Genomic DNA, 5,267 nt, shown 5'->3' with positions numbered 1-5,267 from the left:
ATATTAAGTAAAAGACAAACCTAGCCGGTTTGACCTACGCATTGGAAGCCTAAACCGCTAGGTCTGAAACATTGAACCTCTGCTCAACCAATCAGATTTAAGGAGAAGAAATGTGACCGTTGGAACATTTCACCTATAAAAGAAGGAGCTGAAGAGGAGTAAATACAGTTACCAGTTCCACCAGCTACAAGTTCTAAGAGTTATTAATTACAAGTTTATCTCTCTCTACAAGATTCAAAGTTTAAGTGTGCATTTGAAGTGAGATTACAATTTCGGTGAGAATTGTACGAGTGTTAATCGAGCAGTAAATAAGTCTCGATCGGATATTGTGTTTGTGTATTCCTTAGTGAATATTCTTCTCGCGGTTTCGAGAAGAAGGGGTGACGTAGGAGTTTTATCTCCGAACATCCATAAAAATCTGTCTTGTTATTTACTTTCTGCCGGCTCTACGTTTTAACCGATTTATACTAACCGATTAACATCACCCCAACCGATCTACTTAACCTCAAACCGACCTACTAAATTCCAAACCGACTTTATCCAAACCTATCTCTATTCATCTTGTGTACGTGTTGCTTCAACCTGAAACAAATCACTTCCGCACTTGAACTCGGTTCAAGGGTTTGTGACTGTTTGTGTAGTATTGAAACCCGGTGTTAATCTCTAACCGGATTAAGCACCAACCATTGAGTGAAAGTACTAAACCGACCAGACCCCGGTTCCCCATCCGCGACCTAGATCCTAACAACATCAGTTGCAACTTTAACAGCGAAAGTAGAGTATTTTGCAGCCGGCAGCTGCTGTGCTCAACTTCTATGGATTCAACAACAACTAAGGGACTTCGGTATTACGACTGAGGAATCTCCAATTTTCTGTGACAACATCAGTGTAATAGCGATAATATATAATCCAGTATTGCATTCGAGAACCAAGCACATTGACATTAAGCATCACTTCATCTGAGAGCATGTGCAGTAGAAGCATATCCAGTTGGAGTATGTCTCAACCGAACATCAAGTGGCCAACATCTTCACAAAGCCACTACAGGAAGCTAAGTTCTCTTATTTTAGTTTTATTTTGGGACTTGCTGATAGCGGTCAACTTATTCCTTAGATGCTGTTGCATAATTCTAGAAAACAATATTTTCTCATGACTTGCATGCATGAAAAATCGGGGATGATCTCAAGGAGAAGCTGGCGCTTCTCAAATCATGCTCTCGACATCTTTTATAAAACTGTTCAGATCTTTCAAATATTTGTATTCTTGTTAAAAACCGGTTAGACTTTAACATGCATTTGTTATGTGCATAAAAGATCAGAAAGAAAGAAAATCAAGTATATAAAATCGGACAGTTGTCTCCGGTTGATATTGACTAAACTACTTTCCCGAAATAACTATAAATAAATTAAGCGGCCTAAGTGAATCGGATATAAAAGATTGATTATTTTATAAACTCAATAACTGCCGCCTAACAATTTTCTTCTTCAAGCAGAAGCGGTATTTCTTCATAACAGAATAACTTATCTATATAAAAAGCCAACCGATTAATTACACTATAAATTCGGTAATTTCATTTTTCCAGTCAACATGAGATAACTGGACAATGTTTGTCATATAAGCATGAATATAATCATGTGAAAAATGAAATAGTCTCAAATAATGTGAAGATCTATATCTATCATTGTTCAAAGGAAAGACTGACTGTTACTGTTAGAAAAATTAGATAAGTTAATTAATAAGTAATTAACTATCTAAAAGAACTTAATTAAATTTCAACTCTATGTGCAGGTACATATTTTCAACTTGGCCGGTCAAAACTATTCTTCCGAAATAACTTATTCATATTCTCGGAAGTCCGGCTCGGCTAGAATTCAGGACCGATCAAGTCACCAATCGACATGTGTCCGGTCAGATCAAATTCTAAGAGCAACATATATTTTCACCGGACAGTGTTAAATCAAAACAAGATCAAAATATGGATACAATGGCAGTTGACGTGTTGATGCAAACATATATTCCTCGGAATGTGCAGAGGAAGATCTTCAAAGATTCAGACTACGTCACTTGTCTTCTGCAACAAGTCTGCTGATTAGACTGAAGGAAGCTGTCAGATGAACAGTTCCCAGATTTGGTACAGATCCAGAAGCAACCTTCAAGGAACAGGAAGCCGGCAAATGAACAGCTGCCAAGTGTACAAAAACACAAACGTACAAGTTACCTAATTCAAGCTAGCCCGCAATTATCATTTGGGAAGCTTTCACCGGATTGCTGATCCTTTGACCAATCATTTAAGAGAGAGAAATATGACCGTTGTCATATTTCAACTATAAAAGGAAGCTAAAGGGCTGAAGAAAAATATCTTCTTCGACCTTTTTCTTGCGCTGACTCTCTAGCTCAGGATTCAGAATCTTACGAACATACTTTGAGAAATGTACAAAGCTATTGAGGATAAGAACGAACTGAAAAGTTCTTTGTATTTGCATATTTGTAAAAGTATATTACAATACTGTGTGAGTGTTGTAAAGTGAACATCGAGTAGAAAATAAGACTCGATTGTGTGTTGTATTGTGTGGTTGAATATTCCATAGTGAATATCCTTCTCATTGTTTGAGAAGAAGGGGTGACGTAGGAGTTTCATCTCCGAACATCCATAAAATCTATGTCTTGTGTTCTTCATTTATTTTCGGTCACCAAAATAACCGAACCGGTTTCCCCTCATTCTAACCGATCCGTGTGTGTTGCTTTAGGCTGAAACAAACATTTCCGCCCTTAAACTCGGTTCAAGAGTTTGTGAAAGTCCGTGTAGTGTTAAGACTGATGTTAATTCTTAACCGAATTAGCGTCAACCGTTGTGTGTATTTTAAGCGGTCTCCTTTAGCCAGACCCCGGTCCCCTATCGGCGATCACGATCCTAACAAGTGGTATTAGAGCAGCTTGTCACAACACTCAAGCAACACAAAGATGGAAAACATGACTCACAATGAGAAGCCCCCTTTGCTAGAAAATGAGGCGTTTTTCGACTGGAAGATTCAGATGTATCTACATCTGATTACCATGGATGATAAAATGATGACCATCTTTAAAGAAGGTCCGATAAAGATCGAGAAAGAGAAAGGTGAATGGACAGCTGAAGGTAGGAGAAGAAACAACCTAGACAACCATTGCATGAGGCATATCTTCAAATCTCTAGACAGAAACACGTTCATGAAAGTCAGAGATTGCATGACTGCAAAGAAAGCCTGGGAAACGGTGACTCAACTTCATGAGGGAAATGAAAGAACAAAATACTGGAGGCAACTCAGAAGTTTAAGAATATCAAAATGAGGCCAGGTGAAACCATGAAGGAGTTTAATGATCGGTTCACAAATGTGGTGAATGAGTTATCTACACTTGGAAAGAAGTATGACAACAAGGAAACTATTGTCAAAGCATTAAGATCTCTTCCTAGTGCTTGGGACATAAAAACCATGGTGATGCGAGAATCTAACTTCCTCGGACAAATGAAACTGCACGATGTGTTTGAAGACTTGAAGGCATACGAGTTTGAGATGAGATCTCGGATCGAAGATGAAGCCTCAACATTAACCGCAACCATAGCTTTGGTGACATCCTTTGAACCAAACGTCCTGTCACCAGGTCAAACCGCTGAACAGTTTATTGAGGATGCGATGGCTATGCATGCGAGAAAATTCGGAAAATTCATAAAGAATAATCAATAATCAAACAACTACAACTACAACTACGGTGATAAATTTAACGTTAGATGTTTTAATTGTAATGCTTTAGGTCACTAAAGGTCGGAGTGAAGAAGACTAAGAAGAGATGACCGAAGACTGACTGACAACAACCAAAGGGGTGAACATCAGTAATCTGGTGAAAACAAGGAAGTTCAGAAGGCATTGATAACCGACGATAGTGGGAGATTTTGGGCTCATACCGACTCAGAAATCGATGACGAATGATTCCCTTGCCTCATGGCTAAGGAGGAATAAGTATTTGATTTCTCTTCTGAAGAGTTTACTAAAAAAGATCTGGTCACTGCACTGAATGACATGGTCATTGAGTTCAAGAACCTGTCTGCACTTGTACCAACCTAGCTGAATGTTCACACCGATCAACCGAGTAACTTCCAAACCGGTGAGTCGAGTGGAACCAAGACCAATGAAATGATTGAACTATCCTATGAGAATGAGAAGCTCAAGGAGACAGTTCAATCCTTAGCTGAAGAAAATGAAAGATCTAAATATATCATGGATGCTTGAAAGAAGTCCAGTGAAGTTGTAAGACAGATGTCTACCTACCAAAGACATCCCAAATGCAAGTTTTCCCTTGGATATAAAGACGGTAAATTGGCTAAACGGAAACATTCCAAAGAGTTGAATCTCAACAAGAACAAGCTTCCATTCATAAGCTTTGTTAAGAGTAGTTCAACCGATACTGAGACAGATCATGACACATAACTGGATAATAAAATTAAATATGTAAGTCTAACCGACACAGCTAAATGGCTTCATCCTGAGAGAATGAAAGCCAACCGGTCGGTGAGAAAAGAAATCGGTAAACATTCATATAGAACAAATTAACATTCACCACCATGACACAATGAGGTATTCACTGGCAGACAAAGAGATGTCAAGCCAAGTACTAGTGAAATAATTAAAACCACTACTGGGAAAGTCATCCGACTAATTAAAGTATGGATTCCCAAGGGACTAATCAACCACGGACCCAAGTAAATGTGGGTACCAAATAGGTGTAAATATTTATTTTTGCATATTAAGAAGAACAAGCGATTAGGAAACTCGGAATGGTATTTGGACAGCGGTTGTTCCAGACATATGACCGGAAACTGCAGGCTGTTAACCGATATTGTTCAGGAAGCCATTACAATGATCATTTTCAGAGATAACTCTAAAGGTAGAGTTGTGGGCAAGGGTAAGATTGTCCATGGCAACATAACTATAAATAATGTACTTCTTGTTGAAAACTTGCATTTTAACTTGCGAAGTATTAATCAAATGTGTGATGTAGGATATACGGTTGAATTTCACAAACATGCATGTTTAGTTAAGAATTCTTAATGTAGCATTTTATTAACCGGATATAGGTTAAGAAATCTTTCAAAGTAGACTGGAAAACTAAAACTTAAAACTCGGTCTGCATGATAGCTAAAAATGATTTAAACTGACTTTGGCATAAACGGTTAAACCACTTGAACTTCAAAAACATTAATGTTATTTTGCAAAAGATAAAGTATGTTCTTCATG

This window comes from Impatiens glandulifera, chromosome 6, assembly GCF_907164915.1.
Source record: "Impatiens glandulifera chromosome 6, dImpGla2.1, whole genome shotgun sequence".
Taxonomy (NCBI): Eukaryota; Viridiplantae; Streptophyta; class Magnoliopsida; order Ericales; family Balsaminaceae; genus Impatiens; species Impatiens glandulifera.
Note: the sequence above shows the minus strand (reverse complement) of the source record.